The sequence below is a fragment of the Acinonyx jubatus genome, chromosome B3 (genome assembly GCF_027475565.1).
Source record: "Acinonyx jubatus isolate Ajub_Pintada_27869175 chromosome B3, VMU_Ajub_asm_v1.0, whole genome shotgun sequence".
NCBI classification, from domain to species: Eukaryota; Metazoa; Chordata; class Mammalia; order Carnivora; family Felidae; genus Acinonyx; species Acinonyx jubatus.
The window spans coordinates 37,802,171-37,824,403 of NC_069386.1; the positions used below are offsets into that span (position 1 = coordinate 37,802,171).

The following is a 22,233-nucleotide window of genomic DNA, read 5'->3' on the forward strand; positions in this document are numbered from 1 at the left end:
TAACCACCAAGGGCAGGAAGTCAGCCACAGCCAGAAATGGCTGGGCCTCAGTTTGACAAAACTCAAGACACAAAAGCCCGGGCAGTAGCTATCTCAGCCTCCCTGGGCAGCCCGTGGGTGTCCCGACACGACATCTTCCCTGAATGAGTGGATCCCTTTTCACAAGCAGGCACGCGCGGATGCCAACCCCCAGCCCCCCACTGCCACCAGCGGGAACCCCCCATCCCAGCGCAAACTCAGAGAGGAGCTCGGAACCTCTGTGTCAGCAGCACGAACAATAGGGTGAAGTCAGGGTCCTTGAGGATGTGGAACAAACAGGTCGCAGGGAAGGGTGAACTTTAACTTCCAGAAAGCACACACGTCCCATCCTACACATTGTCCCACGAGCCAGGAGAGAACCCCAGGATCACGTGGCCTTTTGAATGTCAGGTTTGCTGGGGCCAGAAGGCCCCCAGCCTTGCCAACACATAATAGCACAGGCGTCACCAAAGCTGCACAGCTGCTGTGTCCCTTTCTCTCTGCGGGTCCAGCATTTGCCATGAAACTTCTCACTGGGCGAGGGGGCTGGGGGAGGTCCCTGAGCAGGTGGGCAGAGGCTGGTGAGACAGGCGCCAGGGCACCCCATCTTCCCCTCGCTCGCTCCCAGCACCTCCCGCTGATTCACGGGGAGCCCCGGCCTCTTATCAGGACCCGCCAGCCAGGCACCAGCACACATCCCCACTGGCCGCACCTTCCACCCAGGGCAGGCCTTTGTCTCTGGCTCCAAACTGGCTGCAGGAAGTGGGGCGCAAGGGAGGGGTGGGGTGCCACCGGGGCCAGGGACGCTGCAAGGGACCTCCCACCTGATGCCGCATGATCCTCACCTCGAGACAGAGCAGCAGAGGTGGAAAGGAGCTCAAGAGATCATGTACCATGCACCCGCTCACTCTGTGGATGAGCAAGCTGAGGCCCAGAGACGGAATGGGACTTGTCCAAGGTCACCCAGCCAGCTGGAGGCAGAGGCTGGGCTGGAGCCCCAGCTTTCCCCAGGCTGATTCTCTGTCCTGTGCTTGGCCACTGCTGCACCATGGACTCTGAGCAAGAAATTTCGCTTTTCTGGCACTTAGCGTCCTCACCAACGAAATGGACTCAGCACTCAGATATTGAGGCTACAAGTCCAAGATGGCAAAGCACTTTGCCCAAGTAAAAGAGCCTTCCTCCAGTAGGAAGAGCTTCTCTTAGCCTAAGCAGAGGGGAAGTGTAGGGAATGAAGTGGAGGGGAACAGAAGGCAGAAGGGGCCACCAAAAGCAGTTTTATCGTGGGGTCCAGGATGGGAGTTGGGTAGGGTAGCAGTGGGGGAGTCAAGCTGAGAGGCAGAGGGATGCCAGCCCTGGGGCTGCCAGAGGAGCCTCCTGGGTGGGGAGTGGAGTGGCTGGCGCTCAGGACTTTAAAAGCAGGATGTTTAGCTGGGGCCTCTCCTCTCTCAAACAAACAATCTACAACCTTATTCAAAACAGAAGGACGAGCGAGGCTGGGGAACGGCTGGATCCCCTCATTTCCATATCCCCTCCTTCGGGGACAGCCACCAGCCACCTGAGAGAGCCCTGCTGAGGGCTGGCGATGGGGGGCAGTGGCAAGGACCAGGCTTGGACAGCAGCTGCTCTTAGGCCAGGGGTCACCTGTGGGGCCCCCATCTTACTGAATGTATGGGGCTAAAGTCTGGCCTTCCATCCTGTCCACAGACACTCAGATTCTTGGCCTGAGAGCCAGAGGGGGCCCTGAGAACAAAGTCCAATCCCTTAAGAAAACTAAGTCTCAGACAGTGGGGCAACTCCCCTAGTCACACAGCAGCAGGGGCACAAAATCAGCACCCAGACTCCCAGCCAGTGCTCTCCAGCACCGACAAAGGGAGGCAGGGGGGTGTGAGCGGCTCATTGCATTTTCTTCCGGAATGTGGACCGCCCCTTCATCCTTTTCTTGCAGTTGTTTGTCCCATGAAGCCTTCATTCGCCCAGACAGTATTTATGGGGAACGGACACTGTTCTAGGCTCGGGGTGCAGCCAGCTGTGAACAAGACTCAAATGCTACTTCAAAGAGCTCACAGCAGCTTCTGTTGGTAACAAGCTGCTTTTTGTTATTTGACAAATATTCACCACACGCCTAGTCCTTCCGAGCACTGAACCAGATGCTAGGGATGGAGGTGGCCCAGGCGGCCATGGCCCTGCCCTTAGCAGGAACTTGTCCTCCGTCCTGGGGTTCCCTCCTGTGGCCTTTCAGGTGGTCATCATCTTTCCCATCCCGGTGGATGGGACCCGGACCGGGTCTCCGCTTTTCTGTATGTTCCCAAGTGGCCTGGCCTGAAGGCAGGCCGCAGAGCATCCACTCAAAAACTGGGAGTGGACTATTTACCGAATGCCTCCCTTCCTCTGGCAGGAAGTTGCTCCCAGCGCAGTGGGTTTTTTTTTTTTTTTTTTCCAACTCTTTCTGGGCTCACAGTTTGGAAATAGCAAAAGGTTGTGAGTTACAAGATCCGGGCCCTCTCTTCCACGGCTGCTGGGGGAGAAAACGGATACGGCCTTTCCGGAGGGCACTCTGACCTTAAATGTATGTGGCCTTTGACCTAGCAGTCCCACTTCTAGGAATTATCCTAAGGAAGTAACCAGCGATGCACATAAAGATATATGCAAAAGGATGCTCACCAAGCTGCAGTATTTATGATAGTTAGAAGAAAAAAAAAAAAAGAAACAATGCAGCAACAACCTACATGTCTAGGCCTGGGGTATTGGTGAGAAAATACAGCACATCCATGAGCTGGAATATTAAGCACCCATTAAAAATCACACAGAATAAGTAAATAAACATTTAAAAAAATTATTTAAGGGGGAGGGGCATCTGGGTGGCTTAATTAGTTAAGCATCCAACCTCGGCTCAGGTCATGATCTCACGGTTCATGAGTTCGAGCCCCGCATCGGGCTCTGTGCTGACAGCTGAGAGCCTGCAGCCTGCTTCGGATTGTGTCTCCCTCTCTCTCTGCCCTTCCCTGGCTTATGCTTGCTAGCTCTCTGTCTCTCAAAAACAAATAAACATTAAAAAAAATGTTTTTTAATCACACAGAATATTTGCTGAACTAACGAAATGTTCTCAATGTTGCTAGATGTACAGCTAGATATAGTCTGTGTAGCTATCTTCCTCTCATTTGGCGATAAATACGTACCTGGCAGATTTCCGCTGCCCCGTATTTTTGTTAAGAAAGAGAACCACAAGAAAAATAATATTCCAAGCTAATTAAAGATTAGTAATAATTTCCTTTCAGGGTGGTAGAGTTAAGGGTAATTTGTTTTTCCTTTGTGCTTTTCTTGTTTTCTAAACGTTCTGCGTTAATTACGTGTTACTTTAAAAAAAAAAAAAGGCAAGAAAGAGGATGTGCTTTGCATCGGGCAGAACTTGTGCCTGGTCCCTTCACTAACCAGCTGTATGACCAAGCCACTGGACCTCTTTGGGAGCCTCCTCTTCGCTCATCTGCTTAACAAGGACACCGGTGACATGGATGGCTAGGAAGACAGTATCTGCTCAGGTGGTAGCAACATCATCTCGTTTCACACTCACAAAAGCCCTTGCAGGTAGCTACCCACTGTCAGATGCAGAAACTGACTCCGTGCCAGCCCAGAAGCCTCTGCTCACCATCCAAGCCCTACCATCAGCCACCCCAAGAGAATGCCACCCAAGTCAACCTTGTGGGCTTGGCTGGGAGCGGGGCGTTGGGTGGGACCTTGGAAAAAACTGCCCCACTACAGAGCCACCAACCCTTCTAAGAAAGTGAACTCTCAGCTGCTACGTTCTCACTGCAAACTGCAGGGGACTCTCAGAATCCCACAGGAATAAGGCACGGCAGGGTCTCTGGCTGGCGAGTGCATCCATTCATTCACTCAGCCTTCCCTGGGTAGCTGCCACATCCAGGGCAGGGGTGACTCATGGCAGGGCAGGGCTAGAAAGGAACAGTTACGTCCTATGTAGAAACTGAGGCACACTGAGGGAAAGGTCACACAGGAGCGTGGCCCACTACATGCTAACCACGGAGGGGCAGCCACTCGGGACTGCCAGACCCGCCAGAGCTCCCAAGAAAAGAATTTCAGAGCAGACGATTTAGGCAAGAACTCAGTAAAAGCACCCAAGCCCAGAAGCAAAGCCAGGTCTCGGGCCAAAGAGCCCAGCGGTCAGTCAGAGGCAAAAGCCGTGTCTACTGATCCACGGGGCTTCCTTAAGTAAGGCTGGGGGCTCAGGAGGAGGTGCTGACTGTGGACAGGGTCAGAAATACCAATGGTGACCCTGAGAGCCAGGAGCTGCATCAGGCAGGGGACACAGAGCCGTCCAGCCACCCCTTTCCCAGAGGAAGGGTCAACGAGCAAGAGTGCTATGGGCTGAGTCCCATTCTTGGGAATACCAATTACTGTCTCGGCTGGACACCCCAGGGAGCCTCAAGGCCACAAATAACAGGGCCGCAGAGGACCTTGTGCAGGGTCTCACTGCCTGAGGGGGCGTGGCCTGCCCAAGTCTGCCAGACACACCCTCAGGGCAGACGCTTCCGGCTATGGACAGGAAGCTGAGGGCACACAGGGAGAGAACTTGTCCCCTTCACTGACAAGGTGGGTATTACGGTCACTTGCCCCTCCCCCCCCCCCACCCCAGACTCTGGGGCCCTCTCAAAGGCCTGTCTGCTCGGGGGTGAAGTTCCCAAATGCCCCAAACTGCTTGGAGGAGAATTCACAGAGGATGTGGCATGCGTGGTTCACAAGGACCAATGCCTCAGCCCCTAGTGCCTGGAGCTGGGGTGCGTGGTCAGGGCGGTAAAGGGATGCCGACACCTGCAGAGGTGGGCTGAGAAAGAGGAGAAGTGTGTCCCTGGGGGTGGAAGGAGCCTCGTGGGCCACCACTGTGCAAACATCCTGGCTGTGAGCCCAAAGCAGCCCAGGCCACCCTCAGAATCCCAAGCTGGGAGTTTAAAGGGTCATCAGATCCGAGTGAGTGCTCACTGGCTTGTAAGGTATGGGGTGCCCTGGACAGTGATGGGGGAGGAGCCTCTGCTCCCCTCCAAAGTTGTGAGGAAACAGGACTCCCTCTCCTGCAACCTGGCCTTCTCTTCCAGGATACCCCTCATCTCACTTCAGAGATCCCGGACACCGGATTCCTTCCGCAGGAAACTAGAGCAAGGAGCGGCCTCACTGCCTGGTATCCAAGGGTCCGAATCAACACCTCAGGGACACTCGCTGGCAGAGGTCCCCAGAGGGATGGGTGGCATCAGCATCTCTTGGGGCACTTATGCAAAATGTACATTCCCTTCCACAGTGGCGATGTTGCCTAACACTGAAAATATACCAAGAACCAATGAATGGCACGCTTCAACATGGTGAATTGTGTGTTAGGTTACTTGAATTTAGTATCAGTTTTAAAAATTGCCCCAGAAATGTACACTGCTGGGCCCTACCCTGGAGATTCTGACTCAGCAGGCCTGGGAAGCTGCATCTAACACATGCCGCAGGTAATTCTGGTTCCCGGACAGGACTGGAAACTCTCAACCCCAGGACCCCCATTTTCCATAGAATTCTGGGTCTGAAACCTAAACAGCGTGCTGCCTATCTCTTCCTTCACTTTACAAATGGGGAAACTGAGGCCCTGAGCAGGAAAAAAGACCCAAAGCTGTTGCAGGGTCCTACTGAAATCCTAACCACCCTCCCCTCGCCAAGAGCGGGGTCTGCTGCAGAGGGGCCCTGCGAGGCAAAGTCCCCTGGCAAGTCTGCTCAAAAGGGTGTAGCGGCCGGACCTTTTGGCAGATGAGGGAGGGGAAGCTGGGGGACCTTTCCTGTCCGACTGCTCCACACAGAGTTCACAAAGACATCCACCACCTCCCCACCTGGGCCTGAAGGACTCAGAAAGCCAGAGGAGATGGAGATTTTTTTTTATTATTGTTATTTTTTAAATACGAATTATTTCCAGCCGGAAGGCAGAGGGATGAGGGCCACTGGAGGCCTCCGGCCGCCGGCACCCAGCCAGCCTCATAAATGTCTGGCAGCTGGAGGGAGACTCAGCTCATTGCTATCGAAATGAGCTCGTTACTGCTAATTTCCCTGGCTCACCAACTGATGTATCCAGTGTGTTCCTGAATCCCCACAGACCTTTTCCTAAGCCACCCTCAAGAGATCTGCCAAGAGTCACGGAGTGTAGGCGGAACTTCAGGGTGGCCTCAGTTTCCCCAACCAAAGTGTGGGCAGAAGAAAAAGGGAGCAAAGATAGTTCATTCAACTCTAGCTAAGTCAAATGCAGTTCAGGTCAGCCATTCCCCACAGGGCCGCTCATTCCTGCGGGTGAATAGGGGAGACGACACGACAGTATAATCTTGCCGTTCACACTCCGAATAACCCTCACCCCTTACCAGGCACCCGCCGTGTTCCCTCGGACAGTGCCAGGCACCTGGGATACATGATCTCTTTTCATTTACACAACAACCAAGCAAACAGGGCAATATCACGCCCGCTTTGCAGACAAAGAATCCAAGCAAGAACTCAGAGAGGTTATGGAACTGGCCCAAAGTCACACAGTCAGGGAATGGCAAGGCATGCCCTAAAGCCAGTGCTCTGTGAGGCAAGAAGAGGCCGAGTATGGCAGGGGCGACGCTCACCCTGTAAACCCACACAATCGGGGCAGTGTGTGCAAAGGCTCCTGCTTACTGGGAGTTCAGGGAGAAGCACAAACTTGCCACCCCAGGCTGGGGAGACCAGAGAAGGCTTCCTGGAAGAGCCACACCATCCCTGCCCAGGGCTTCTGGAGCTCAAAGGAGACGGTGATTAATGCCACCCACGCAGGACGTCCACCTCCCTGGGGCCAGGCCCGGGCAGGGAGCAACGCAGCCCGGAGGAGTGGCCAGAGAGAGAACGCAAGGAACAAGAGCCACAGCACCCACCCCCACGGGCAGGGCCCTCCTCACAGCTGGGGTTCATCTTCCCACCTGGGGGGGCCAGGTGTCCGACTTACCAGCTGCTAAGTCAGCGCTGGTGGAACCCTAGGCTGGAATAAAACGCAGCCGTGAAAAACAATGTTTACGAAGAGTTAATGACACGGGAAAATATTTATATAATGCTAAGGGGGAGAGGCAGGATACAAAATTGTATTTTCTAACAGAAAAAAACAATTTAAACAGAACAAGCCAAATGTTAACAGTGGTTATCTCTGGAGGGTAGGACTGTGGTCCCTTCCCTGCATCTCTTTGCACTTTTCTACACTTTCCAAATTTTCCATAATGGGCCATATGTTTCTCTGGAAAACAAAAGCCACGGGGTGTGTTTTAAGCTAACCAAAATGCCGCCACTGGCAGCCTTCCCCGGCCCCCTCCCTCACCAAGGGCCCTCGAGGCCCCGCACACTGGCCTCCCTGCACAGCCCCACCTGCCTCCGTGAGGTCCACCAGACAGTCTGGGTGAGGCTCGCTCTGCAGGAGGCCCTGCAAGGGGCAATCTGAGGCCCTAGGAAGATGGACACCCAATGCCAGACGTTCACGGGCTACCTCTAGGGTCCTCAAGGCCGCCAGGTTGAGTGACCCACACTTGGGTTCCATCTGTAGCCAAGTGAGAGTCTTAGCTCCCCACAGGTGACACAGGACCACAAGAGGGGTGCCCAGGGACGCACCTGCATGGCCTCAAAGATGCCACATAAACGTGCCCAGCTGCCACCATCCATGACCCTGCTCAAAAGGAAGGGCCTGCTCCTTCCACATTTCAGCCCCTTATCAGGGGACATTACCTGTCCTCCGGCCCCACATGCAGCCAAAGCCCCACACCCACCTCACCCCCTAGCAGGGTTAACGGCAGAACCGCTCCCTGGGCAAGGCAGGGCTGTTGGGAAACATCAGGAAGCGTGGGGGTGCAACATGAAAAAGCGATTCTAATATGACGTTACTTGAGGAAGACAGCAAAGAAAATGTTACCTTCTCTGCCACCGCATCACAATGGTGTGAAAACACCCATACAAGAGAAGACGCTCAAGGCCAGAGAGGAAGCTGAGCAAGGTGGCTGTGTAATGGGCAGGTGTGTTTCTATTTCTGAACTGCCTGGCTTATCGTGATACTCGTTCCGTGCACCACCACCCGCCAATTTTCACGGGGATTACACAAACAGATATATTTATACGAGTGGCCTGTGTCCCATCACCCAGTGCCCTGCTTGGAGCCTGACACCGGCCAGGTCCCCCTGCTGCCCAAGTTCAGCTGTGTCCTCGCCAATCTCTCTTATCTAACCCTCCCTGGCTCCTTGGACCTACCTGATGGACAAAAATGAGAACTCCCTAAGGGCAGGGGGCTGCTTTATTTATCCATGCCCCCAGCCAGTGATGTACAAATAGCCCCTCAGTTGTATTTTCAACAGAATCTAATACGAGGCTTGAAAAAGGCATCCATCCTCCCTTTGCAAGAAGAAGAGAGTTCTGCGGAGGGAAGGTGGTGATGGTTGCACAATAATGTGAATGCACTTGATGGCGCTGAACTATATACCTAAAAATGGTTAAAACGGTAAGTTTTGTGTTATGTGTATTTTACCACAGTTTTTTTTAAGTCATTCTTTTAACACCAGAAGAGCAGGCGTTCTAGGCCTCTCCGAAGTGGGGTCCTGGCCGCCCCCCCTTCCCCAGCCACTCAGCCTCCTTCTGGGCCACGGCCCGTTTCAAAGGGGGGGGGGAGACTGCACCCCTCACTTCCTTCCGTGTTTATCCAGAGGATTTCTGGGAAGCAGAGGCTCAGCCCAGGCCACTGAGGCCCAGCTCCAAGGCTCAGGGCTTGCCACAGGGGCCTTTTTCCACCTCCCCAGGCCCACAGCTGGCAATGCCCGACTTCCTGGCTCACTTGCTTCTTTTTTTCCCTCAAGTCATTATAAACCTATTTACCTTTGGGCTGCACGGGGCCTAGGCTCCAGGCAAATGATCTTAAGTGTTAGCCAAAAAGAGGAGCAGCAGGAAAGAGGGGACCTTTCTGGGGACGATGGCGTGGGAAGACGGGACCCCACTCCCTCAACCAAATCCTTCCTTCTCCCTCTAATTCCATACCCATTTACCAAAGGCCTTGCGGTGCCAAGAGCCACCATCAGACACGGACCAATACCAAGCCGGCAGCGAGAGGAGCAAGCAGACGCCTTGCTCATCCCCGCAAAGGAGCGAACTGCCATCGTGGAGTCTTTGCCATGAGTTGCTGGAGGAAGGGGGTGACCGGCTCTGCTGTGGGGGCCGAGGCAGGCTCCAGAGAGGAGGTGACCTGTGAGCTGGCCCTTTGGAAGGAACAGGAGGAGCGGGCCAGGTGGACAAAAACAGACCAGCAGGGCATTCCAAGTAGAGGGAACAGCAAAGCTAGGGGGCCATGAGAGAGCCCAGCGTGCCGGCAGTTTGGGGCAGGGCTTGTGTGCCAGGCTGCACTTCCGCCTGCTGGTGGCAGCGGGCCGTGGGAGGATGCTGAATTAGGGAAGATGACGAACAAACAGGGCCGGGCTCCCTGCCTCTCCCAAACACATTCCTGGGCCCAAGAAACGGTGCAGGGACTCTGGGGTATTTTCCGGGCACCAGCGGACCCCCTCTTGGTCTCTGGTATATTCCTTTCCACGTTCATGAACATGGAGAGCTGGGGGCCCTGGCCAGTGATTCTTGGCCCTGACTGCATGCTAGACTCATTCACCGGTGGTGCTTTAAAAAAGTTCTGGAGGTGGAGGTGTCCAAAAGAGACTGACTGCATTGGTCTGGAGTGGGGCCCAGGCATCAGAATTTTTCAAAGCTGACCACGTGATTCCAATGGGCTCTGCTATCAGGCCGTATGAGGCCCTGGCAAGATTCTGCCTCCAAAAGCCTTTTGTTAGTGGTAAACCCGACACGATTGAAAAACATAAGCTTTAGCATCAGCCCACTGGAGTGTAACTCTTAGCTCCACCCCTTATAAGATACGTGGCCTAGACAGGGCTCTCAGGTCAAAGGCAAGACGCCCAGTGAGAATGTGAATTTCAAGTACACACCAAATAACTTTTCAGTATACGTTTGCCCCAAAAACTATGGGGGACATACTTATCCTAAGATCTGTTGTTGCTGGGGCACCTGGGTGGCTCAGTTGGTTGGGCGGCCGACTACGGCTCAGGTCATGATCTCACAGTCTGTGAGTTCGAGCCCCACACTGGGTTCTGTACTGACGGCTCAGAGCCTGGAGGCTACTTCAGATTCTGTGCCTCCCTCTCTCTCTCTGCCCCTTCCCTGCTTGCTCTCTGTCTCTGTCTCTCTCTCTCTCAAAAATAATAAACATTAAAAAAATAATAAAAATAAAATCCGTTGCTGCCGTTCATCTGAAATTCAAATATAACTGGATATCCTGTATTGGCTGAATCTGGCAACTGTAGACCTAGGACTGGTTTCTTAACTTCTCTGAGTCTCAAATACCCCATTCGTGTCAGGGAAAGAACCCAGGTGAAAGAGGACGGTGAGGTGCTTTGGCACAAAGCCAGCACTCAAGGGGCGGGAATTCCCTTTTTCTTCCTTCCTTCTCAGAACCCTGTTTCAGCAGAGATGTCTTGTTTCTCATTAACGAAGTGTTCAACCAGACACCAAAAGTAGAAAGAATAGTAACAAGAGACTCCCATATATCCATGTAGGGGGTGCTGTTACATACCCCACCCAAGTCCCCTCTATGCCCGGCTACTGGGACATCGGGGCTGCTAATGGCTCACAGATGCCCCTTATTGGGAGAATCATCCTGGTCAGGCATTTATAGCCCCCGCCCCCCAACCTGTGTGTGTGTGTGTGTGTGTGTGTGTGTGTGTGTGTGTGTGTGTGTGTTTACACACATGCATACGCTGACAGCCAGTGACTAACTGACAGGGAACAAAGGCTAATCCCTTGCCTCCCGGTGTGAGGTGTGACCAGCTCTGAGTTGCAATTCCTGCTCCGGGGAGACTCCCCAAAGGGTCAGGCTGAGGCTGGACTCCAGCTGAGACCACATCCTCACTGCCCCATCCCGCCTCCCTCACCCCCCTTCTCCTGAGAAGGTGCCCCCGGGTAAGCCGCGTCTGTCCACATCCCCACCTTGGGTTCTGCTTCTAAGAACCCAACCTGAGCTAACGCTCACTCAGATTCAACAATTATCAAGATTGCTTCATTTACGTCCCTTTTATTTAGTTATTTGCTTGTTTGTTTTGGCTGAAGTCCCTCATTTCATTTCCCCCGCATCCTTCATTATGCATCTCTAAAAAATATGGGCAATTAGGTTTTGACTTCCTTCCCTGATTTCCCTCCCAAAGGGGAAGGCTCTGGTGGGGGAAGAGTCTTCACGTCCAGCAGTACCAAGGGACAGAGACCAGAGGCCAACCGGGTGGGCACCAGGGCAGCCACTCTGGCTCCAGCCCAGCCCTGGACTATGGCATGGCTTTGGTGGCCAGCAGGCCATGGTCACCCGAGGTCCCACCTCTTTTGTGTGGATCAAGAGCTCTGGGACAGTGTCCCAGCATCCTCTTGGGGATGCTGCCAGGGTCTAAGTTTCTCTCTATCCTTAAAGAGGGGAATGGCGTGCAAAAGCCAACCTGGCTGTGGCTATCCGTTGGCCAAAGCCCCTGCCTGCCCTTCTGCCTGGACCCTGGGCAGCTCCACCGACCAGGAGGGCCAGGTGCCACGGCCCATACTCCCCCATGCCAAGGAGCCTGCTGTGGAGGGAGGCAGCACTGACGGGCAAAAGGGCACACCAGCTTTTTTTTTTTTTTTAATTGTGGTAAAACACACGTGATATGACATTAACCATTTAGCCATTTTTAAACATACAGTTCAGTGACACTGAGTACACACACAACGATGTGCGGCCACCATCACTATCTAATTCCAGGACATTTTTCTCACCCCAACGGAAACCCTGTGCCCATCGGCAGCTTGTCCCCGTCCCACCAGCTTCTGACTTCAGGGAAAACTCGGGTTCCAGTCAAATCTCCTTCACTTGCTCCCTGTGTGGCTCTGGCAAGGAAGTGAAACCTCTCTCCTCAGTTTCTTATCTGTGAAATGGGGTAACTCAGAGAGGTGCCATGAAAATCAAAGCAAATAGGCATGAAATTCTGGGCTGCTCCTGGCACCATCAACCAAAGGCCAGGCTGGGGCCTCTGTGGCCGAGGACTCACCTCCTCTCCCCTGACCTCTCCTCCCTGCTCGTACCCTTCAGGTTCCTGGGCTGTCTGCGGTGACTAAGGGGAGAGGAGGCTGCTTCCCTCTCCCAGAGGCAGAGCAATTGGAACGCGCACTAATGGGTTCCAGTGTTTTCCCCAGCCATGCCCAGACCCGGTTCCAAACCAAAGAGTTACAAAGGCCTTTAAACTCCACACTCGGGGTGAGGTCAGCCAAAACCCGCATTTCCAAGCACGGTGCTTTTATACTTTGAAAACAGCCCAAACGTGAACTGGCCACTTCTGAGGGTCACAGCTCCCGGCAGCCAGCCTCGTGGCTGCCAGCACCGATGGCCGCCTCCCCAGTCTCTCCCTCCCAGCTGTGGAGTCACCTCCCGCTGGGCTGTCTTTCCCCATGGAATCAGGGGTGAGGGGCTGGACTGGGGAACAAGAGACCTGTCTTCTCTTCACTGTCAGCCACTGTGCGACCCGGGGCAAATGCCCTCCCCTCTCTGTTCTGTGAAATAAGGAGAGGGTTCCTTAAGTCCAGGACGCAGGGCCCTTCTGAAGCTCCCACCCTGCGGCCTGTGTGAACATCAAACTCCGGGCTAGAAGAGCCCTCACCGGGTCATCTGATCCAGTTCTGTCCACTGCTTTCCGCTTCACAGGCAGGAAACTGACACCCAAAGGCTGAGGCAACTCACCCAAGATGCCACATCTGTCTCAGTAGAAGACATTCACACTTGACCATCTTAGGGAATGTCATGGGGCAGAGGTGATATTCTTGAGAGTCCAACAAGAAAAACAAAAATCTCCATTCTGCAACTCTTCCTCTGAAAAATAACACCCAATACCAAGCACCCAAGCCATTAAAATCCTATGCTTACGTAATCACTATTTAAAAACAGAGTGCCTGGGTGGCGCAGTCGGTTAAGCATCTGACTTCGGCTCACGTCTTGATCTTGTTTGTTCGTGAGTTCGAGCCCCATATCGGACGCTCTGCTGTCGGCACGAAGCCTGCCTCAGATCGTCTGTCTCCCTCTCTCTCTGCCCTTCCCTCGTGTGCTCGCTCTCACTCCCTCTCAGAAACAAACAAGCATTAAAATAAAAAATAAAAAAATAACTGTCTTTCTATGTATTAGCAGTAACTGGAAAATGTTTTACAATTTACAAAAGTACCAAGAAACGTGAACTACATTGGTAAAAATTTAACAGTAACGTACAAGATCTGTATTCTCTGATGAAGAGAAATCAAAGACCTAAATATATGGAGAAGTATACCATATGCATTGATAGGAAGGCTCAACATTGTCAAGATGTTGATTCTGCCCAAACTGATTTACAGATTCAATGCAATCCCAATCAAAATCCCAGCAGGCCTTTTTGAAGAAATCAACAGCTGATTGTACAATTAATATAAAAATGTGAATGCTTAGACTAGACAAAACGACCCGGAAAAAGAACGAAGTCAAGAGGACTCATGCTACCCGATTTCAAAACTTACTATGAAGCCACAGTAATCAAGACAGTGTGATTTTGGTGAAAGGAAAGACACGTAGACAATGAAACACAACAGGGTCCAGAAAGGGAACACACATAAGATCAACTGATTTTTGAAAAAGGGGCCAACATAACTCAAAAGAGAAAGTGTAGTCTTTTCAACAAATACAAAGAGAACAAACGGATTTATACACACAAACACACACACACACAGATTCTTATCTCACACCTCAAAAGAACACAGATTCTTATCTCACACCTTATATAAAAATTAACTTGACATAGATTATAAACGTAAATATAAAACCTAAAACCGTAAAGCTTCTAGAAGAAAACAGAGGAGAAAATCTTTGTGACCTCAGGTTTGGCAGAGTTCTTTATACAACACAAAAAGCATGAAAAGAAACGATTAATAAACTGGACTTCAGAACAATGAAAAACTTCTTTTCTTCAAAAGCCACCATTATGAAATGAAAGACAAGCCACAGACTAGGAGAAAATACTTACAAAACACCTATCTTATATATTCTGATAGCAGAATATATAAAGAACTCTGAAAACTCAATAAGAAAGCAATCAAGCCGATAGAAAAAAATGTTCAAACGTCTGAACAGACACTTCACCAAAGATAAAAAGATTGAAAATAAATACATGAGGGGCGCCTGGGTGGCTCAGTCGGTTGGGCATCCACCTTCGGCTCAGGTCATGATCTCACGGCCCGTGAGTTCGAGCCCTGCATCAGGCTCTATGCTGACAGTCCAGAGCCTGGAGCCTGCTTCAGATTCTGTGTCTCCCTCTCTCTCTGCCTCTCCCCCACTCATGCTCTGTCTCCCTCTCTCTCTCAAAAACAAACACACATTAAAAAAAAAACTTTTTAAATAAAGTACATGGAAAGATGTTCAACATCATTAGTCATTAGAAAAATGTGAATTAATACGGCAGCGGAATACCACTTACACTTCTATCAGAATAACTCACACAAAAATCAACTGAGCATACAAAGCACCGGTGAGGACACAGAGGAACTGAAACATTCATACCCTGCTAGTGAGATGGCAAAAAGGTACAACCACTTAGGAAAACAGTGTAGCAAATACTCCTTTAAATATACACCCAGTAATCCTACTCCTGGGTATTTACCCAAGTTCACTGAAAGCTTATGTTCACACAAAACCCTGAACACACATGTTTATAGACAAAAACACTGGAAATAACCCAAATGTCCATCCATCCATGAGGCAACGTGGATGAATCTCAGAGCATTTTTCTGGGTTAAAGGAAAAGGTATAAAAGGCTACTCGCCGTATTATTAAATTTGTAGAATATTCTGGAAAAGGCAAAACTACAGAGAGAGAAATCAGATCAGGGGTTTCCAGCAGCTGGGGGTGGGGTAAGGGCTGGCCACAAGGGGACACCAAGGAACTTTTTGGAGTGATGGAAATGTTCTATCTTAACCGTGTGACAGTAGTTACATAACTGTCAAAATTCACAGTACACTTCCATGAAGTTTTACCATATACAGAGCGTACCTTAATAAACCAAAGCCAACAACAAATCCTATGCAGCCTCACGAGGGCCTGTCTTGCTTCTCCAACCAGTCTGTGAACTCACCGACAGAATGAGGTTGCAGCCCAGAGGGGTGTAGTGCCTTGTCCAAGGACACAAGCTCTGGAGTCAGGCAGCTCTGGGTTCAAACCCCACCTCTGCCACTAATCCACGTGTTGTCCCTGGGCTAATTACTTCTCCCCAGTGAAGTAAAATAAACTGGGATACATAGTAATAGAACCCACCTTACCTGAAAGGGGTTAAGGAGCAAGAAACATGTGCAGTGTCTGCCACATGTTTTGTCCTCAAATTCTGGCCATTATTAGTACTACTTCTACTGCAATTGTTATTTTTGTGCAAGAGCCAGGACTGAGTGTCAGGGAATGACTCCAAACCATGTCTTCCTGCACGAGGTGGGCTATGCCAGGCAGCAGCACCACCAGTTTCCCGGTTACATCCCTGAGGGACAGAGGCAGACCCAGGTCCTGCCCAGAAGGCATTCATAGTCTGGTTGGGGACAGGGGTTAAACTCAAAGCAAAGTCAACTCACTGCAAGGGAACAGCGTGGAGGTGAAAACCACTGAAAGTTGGGGGAGCAAAGAGAAGCCGCTATGGGCTGCCCAATCCCTGAAGGCTTCCTGGAAAAGGAAGGCTTCTAGTCGGCCTCAAAAGACAAACCAGATGTAATTCAATCAAAGGAAAGGAGCTCTCAGGAAGGGGCGAACCAAAAAATCCCTCCACCCCTAACGTCTCCCCCACCCGTCCCTGGCAAAAAGCAGCAGGCAGCCCGCAGCCTAGGCACTGCCTTCTAAGCAACAGCTTTGGGCCAAGGGGAGGTGCAGGCATGACAGCAGAACGTCCGGGCACCATGCGTCAGCCGGGTACCCACATATATCCCCGCATCTGGGCAGGAGGGTCCGGCGGAGGGCTGGCCCCGAATGCTAGGCTTTCACTTTCTCCTCTTTTTTTTTTTTTTTCTTTTTCCGTGGACCTGAATTTGGGTTTGTCTGGGGAGTGTTTTCTTAAGCCCAAGTGTTTTTCCTGCAGCCCAGGCCCGCCCCCTCCCGCCCCTCCTGGGCCGCGTCTGAGCAGCGGCCAGTGAAACTGCCTGGCTCTCCAGGGCCGCCTTTGATGCGCGCCCCTCTCCAGACTTCAATGTCGCTGTGTGCACGGCCCCTTTAATAAGTTATTTCCGTGGAAAACCCTGGTAACTCGGTCATGAATCAAGCCTATAAACACCTCAAACCCATCAAAGCACCCAAGAAAGGGAGGGGGCGGGCGGGCAGAGAAAATCTCTTACGGTAACTCACACACTGCCCCCTCAGAAGGGCCAGGCTGCCTGTTGTCAGGGGCCCCACTGGGGCAGAGCCAGCCCGCCCAAACAACCACATGTCACCCCGGCGTCCTCGGATCCAAGGCCCCGAAGGACACTGCCTGTCTGTGTGTCCCCGGGAGCGACGCGAGAGTCCCAACCCAACGCCCAGCAAGATTTACAGCCCAGAGCGGCAAACCCGGTCGGCTGCTCCCAGGGTACAGGAATGTAATAGTTTGGCTACCGGTGAAAGGCCCAGTTTATTGGAAACACACTTCTTTTCCAATGTTTGGTTTCCTTTCACTCTTTTCTCCTTTTTGTTTTTCCCAGCGTGCACTGCCCAGGGCCTTTGGAAAGGACATGGGGCTAAAATCCTACCTCGGGGGTGAAGCGGGGAGGCGGGCTGGGTGAACACTTGGGAGCCGTGGGGCCAAGGATGGGCACTGCCCTCCTCCGGTCTCATCTGCAAAATGGGTGGGATGAACCAAGAGTTCATCCCAGAAGCATTTCTGACTGAACACCGTGGTCTCAGGACAAGAGCCTGGCAGGGCCTGGAATAAAGCTGACCACACATTTAATGCGCGGCCCAGCGACTCAACTCCCGGCTAGATGTCCTTAAGTCCACAGAAAGGCCTATCCAAGAATACTTACTGTCACCTCACAGGTAGGAGCCCCCAACTGGGAGCTGTGCCCAAGTGGCCATCAGTAGTCAGATGGGTACGTTAGCCTAGGGGAACCATGGTGGGTACCCATGGAATCCTCTCCAGCAGTGAGTGAGCACTCACAGGTGTTCACAACAGGACAGGTGAGCCTCCTGAACATTCTGCGGCATTAGAGAGCCCACGGGACTGGTGGAGGAAATGGGTGACTGGTGGTCAAAGAGAACAAAATTCCAGTCACGAGATAAACATTCCTGGGGGTGTGATGTGTAACGGGGTGACTACTGTTAACAGGGCTATCTTGTACATTTGAGAGTTGCTAAGGGAATAGACCTTAAAAGTAACCATCACGAGAAAAAACAAAACGTCACTATGTGGTTACGGACGTTTACTGAACTTAGGCAGCAATAGTTTTGTAATCTGTACATATGTCAAATCATTATGCTGTACACCTAAAACGAATACAATATTGCATGTCAACTGTATCTCCATTTAAAAAAAACAAAGAAAAGGAAAGAAAAAGAGAAGAGCCCACGGTATAGGTTTTCCATTTGTGCCAGCTTCAGAAACAGGAAAACTAGCCTCCGGTATTCCAAGTCAGAACAGAGCTCAGCTACCCATGCAGAGAGGGGGGCGGGAGGCGGTGGGAAACGCACGCGCGAGAGAGCTTTTGAGGTCACATTATGTTTCTTGATCGGGGCAACAGTAACACAAATAACAAATACGCTCAGTTTCGAAAAACTGTTCACTTGGGATATGTGTGCTTTTTCTACACACATAGTACACAGCAATAAAAAGATTACATTAAACAAACAAAACCCTACACTCTTGAGCCATACAAACCCATCCTCTAAGGATACGGTTGATCCGTCCATCAGTCAAAAGTATTTCTGGGGCACCCACCACAGAGCAAAGTCCGGCCGTCCCTGAAGTGGCATTCAAGGCCTTCCCATGGACCTCACTTCCTTCTGCCCTGCCAGGATTATGCCCATTCTCAGAGAAGCATCTTCACATCGCCTTGCCTTTGCCCAGCAGCTCCCAGGGCCTGGGGTGCCCTTTCCCCTGTGGCCTGGTGAAACCCTCCATCTGACCTTGGCCCCAGCTCTGCTCCCCGCATCCCCTGCAGCCTCCCTGGGTAGCTGCTGTCCCCCAGCCCACACTCTTTCCTTGGGAAACAGCATTTGCCCTGCTTCTCTAGGAAGTGATTTTCCCCCCCAATCTTTCTAATTAGATTCTAAGTTTCCTGAGAAGGCCCTGCCTTGGGTACCTTCTCCTTCATGCAATCCCACCCAGCATGCTAATACTTAGTCACCAATTCACTTCCTCACATTCACAGAAAATCAAATGCACACCAGGCACCATACGTATGGCATCTCCAGGGCATCCATGAGATGTTGCCAAACCCACTTGTCAGAAGTGAAGTAAGGCTGCAAGAGGGAGGTCTGTCTGGCCCCCAAGCCTGGGCTTTCTGCCCCTGCCCTGCTGGGTCCCTGAGCATCCCGTCATCTATACGCCTCACTCCACACCATACCTCAAGGTCCAGAAGCAGGCCTGGGCAGAGCTGACTGTCTCATTTCACTTTTTGGTAAGGCTATTTAGATCAAGGGAGGCATCCGGGCAACAAGGAGGGCAGCGACTTTCTTGAGCCATCAGACAACCCACCTCGCTGCAGAAAACGAAAACTACACCAACCTCAGGGAGTTGCTGATCAGATGCTCACCTTTAGCTGAGTGGCTTTGAGCAAGTCAAGTTTAACCACCTCCCACACTCAGTTTTCTCCCTTGAAAACTGGAAGTTATGACACCTGTTTTAAGGCAGTTTTGAGATGCCATGTGCACCCAATCCCCAGAAGTGATCAAGCACAGGCTGGGGGCCCCCCCCGCTATAGAAAAGGCTCCGCCTTGAGGAGGAGATGGCCAGATCTGAGTTCTTAGCCCTGGCTGCATATTAGAATCGCCTGGGGAATTTTTTAAAATCCTGATGCCCAGTCCCTCCCCAAGCATTTCCGGAATGGGGTCTGAGCTTTTTAAAAACTCTTCAGGGAAGGGGGAAGTCTAATGTGCAAAGAGAACTGAGAACCAATGGGTTAGACCTACTGGCCCATTTTACAGAGGGAGAGGCTGAATGGAAGCAGTTTGAGACCAAGACAGGTGGGACAAAGCCAGAACTGGGACCCGGGTCTCCTGGCCCCCAGGCCAGGTTCAGCACTACTGTTAGACTCCAAGGAAGCCCTTGGGGCTCTCTCTGGCCTTTGTCCTGTGAAGAAGAGGGCAGGCAGCTAAGACACAGCTGGGCAGCCAGGTAGGAGGAGATGGCCCCTCTCTGCCATTCTTGGTTCCTCTCTCTGGTCAAACAGCAATGGAGGCTCCAGAGGCAGGGCTCCCCCAGTCCATACCAGGGTTTCCTTGAGCCTGAGACAGACCACAGGAGCTGAGAGAGTCCAGGGGTGTGGAGAGAGCATGGCATCCCTGTGAAAGCCGTTCTGTTTTAAGCCCTCGGGGGGGGGGGGGGGGGGGGGAGGGTGGCTTCTGTGAATGACAGACACCATGCCAGTATCTACCGCACTCTGGGCCCTGAGCTGGGCACTAGGTGGGGAAGACCCAGGCCCTGTCCCCCAAACCCCATTCCCAGCATCTGCCCCCTAAGAGCAGCCTGGAGTCCTTGTTTTGTGAAGTGTCCTCTCTTCTCCTGCAGCTGTGGCGGCAGGTGGGAGTGACCCATGACCCGTTCCCCCCATCCCTCAGCCCAGCAGGGCAGGACCCGAGGCCCAGAGAGAATGTGTGGTTTGCAGAAGACCACACAGCTGCCGAGTGCAAGGCTAGGAGCCCACAGGGCACCTGGGGAACATATCCCCTCAGTGTCGGATATAAGGCAGAGGATGAGAGGACCCAGGGAGGGGAGCAGAGACAGGCAGAGGGGTGGGGAGAGACATAGCCTGGGACTTCCCGGGGCACACACATCTTGATGGGCAGATGCAGACAGCCTGTCTCCAGAGGTGCCTCTGGTGCCATATTTCAGCCCATTCAGCCCGAGAGGAGGGGGCCAGAGCCAGAAGGTGCACTCTGCCCCTCGCTGCCCACACCCCCCATTCTAGGCTGGGTGCCGGAGCCCACCTCCCCACCTTCTCCCCCACCTGGCACAGAAGGCCTAACAGCCCAGTTTCTCCCAGCTCTGTCCCGTGCTGGCACAACCCTGGACAACTCGGAGTGATTAAAATGGTTTCCAGGCTCCTATCTCTGAGCTCCTACCTCTCTTTTTAAAGATCAATTAAAGTCCTGGCAATGATTCACCTTGCAGTCTGGGGCAGTGGCTTTGATGTCTGCTCCAGACATGAGACCTCTATTTTTCCCAACCCAGAAGCTTCTACCACAGGATAAGGGTAGTGTCCCTCCCACCCCTGCAAAGCAGGGGTGCCACCCCCCAAGGTCTTCCCCTCTCTGGCCGAGGGGTGCCCGGCCCTGCCAGGGGTGGCGAGGGGAAAGGGCCCATAAACACCAGGAATTCTTTCCACAAAGGGCAACTGGAAAAGTGATGTATCTCTGCTTCCCTTGGCGGCCAAGGGGCACGGAGGGAGAATGTTTAATATAAAAACATCTGACAAAGTACCTTCAGGATATATTTTCTGCATCAAAGAAGGAGCTCTTGGCAACAGCCGCTCTACCCTGACAAGGAAACTTTCGAGTGCGGCTCCCGATTGTTACAGACGCCCAGGGAAAGCGTGCCAGCGAGGACAGGAGGAGGGCGAGCCACCGAGCCCGGCAGACAGATGGTTGTGATTAGGCTGGAAGCAACCAACTGCATTTTCTGGAATTTCAGGTCTCCTCGGAAAACCTGCTGGTTCTCCCGGAGATGTGGGCCGCCTGAGGTGTAGTGAGGGGTAGGCAGTGGCTGCCTCTGTCTCAAGCCAAAGCACCCTGGGCAGGAACAGGATGCCGCCTGGGCCCAGCAACCCCCTCTCGGAAACCTGCCCACCTGCCATCCCAGTGGTCGTTCATTTACTCATCCAGCAACCATCTGATGAGCAGAGCTCCTCTCTGGGGCCTGGTGACAGTTGTTCCTGTCAAATCTGGGGGGTACCCAGGGCCACAGAAGCGCCAAAGGAACAACCATGTCAGTCCTGTATCTTTCAGGGGGCAGGAAGGGCCCTGTGCCAGAGACTGGGGAACCCGACAGGGGCCAGACTGCCTGGGTTCTGATCCCAGTTCTAGTTTTCTAGCTGGGTGACCTTGGGTAGGTTTCTTAACCTCTCTGAGCCTCAGTTATTTCTGGCTAATAAAAGTAGCTACCTCACAGAGCTGTCGGGAGGATTCCATGAGTGAATACATGCATGGCACTTACAAGGTGCCTGGCACAGACCTTGGGATTACCTGTGATTCTTGAATATGTGCTACGATCTTATGTGTTCTCTCTCACTCTGGGTCTCTTGGTCCTGGGCAAGAAAAAATCGTCCATTCATCCCTTCATCCATCCCACAGCGACCTCCAGCTATGGGCTAGTCCCTGTGCTAGATGCCAGACAAGGTCCAGAGCCCCTTCGGGACCAAGTATATTCTAGAGTTCCTCTGGCCCCAGCGACCACAAGCCTTCTGCTCTAATCCATTCCTCCAGATTCAGGACAATCTCGCTGGATTCATCTTTCCCTATTCCCCCATCTCACACATATTAACCTTCTGGCCACAAACAAATTCAGAACACATGGTGCTATTATACACCTCCCTGCTCCTGCACAAGCCGTCCCTCGTTTTCAACATGCTGTCTATACCCTGTTGTCTTCTTGGTGAACTCCTAGTCATCCTACAAAACCCAAGCCAGAATCACTTTCTCCTTGAAGCTTTCCCTGCATACCCCATTCCCACCCCAACAGAGTCCCCAGCTCTTGTCTCTGTGCTGGTGCTAAGCCTTGCCAATATTTCCCCAGCACTTAGCACCAGCAGTCATTCACCATTCTTTGCTTGCAGTCCATCTCTCCTTCTAGACCATTAGCTCCTACAGGGGAAGGGCCAGGCTTTCTTCACTTTATATCACCTGCCACTGGCATGCAGTAGGTTCCTAATAAATGTTCAAGACACTGACGTCATCCCAAAGCCTAC

The 22,233-nt window shown here is 52.3% G+C and overlaps 1 protein-coding gene and 1 long non-coding RNA gene across 3 annotated transcripts in view; both read right to left on the reverse strand.

Annotated features, from left to right (window-relative positions):
* SMAD6 (SMAD family member 6) overlaps window positions 1-22,233 on the reverse strand; it is a 76,385-nt gene that overhangs the window by 32,992 nt on the left and 21,160 nt on the right. The window lies entirely within an intron of this gene.
* Window positions 3,382-14,617, reverse strand: LOC128315914 (uncharacterized). Its single transcript, XR_008299106.1, has 2 exons — window positions 13,888-14,617; window positions 3,382-13,857 (listed from the first exon to the last, which is right to left on the reverse strand). It is a non-coding gene; the product is annotated as an uncharacterized LOC128315914 (long non-coding RNA).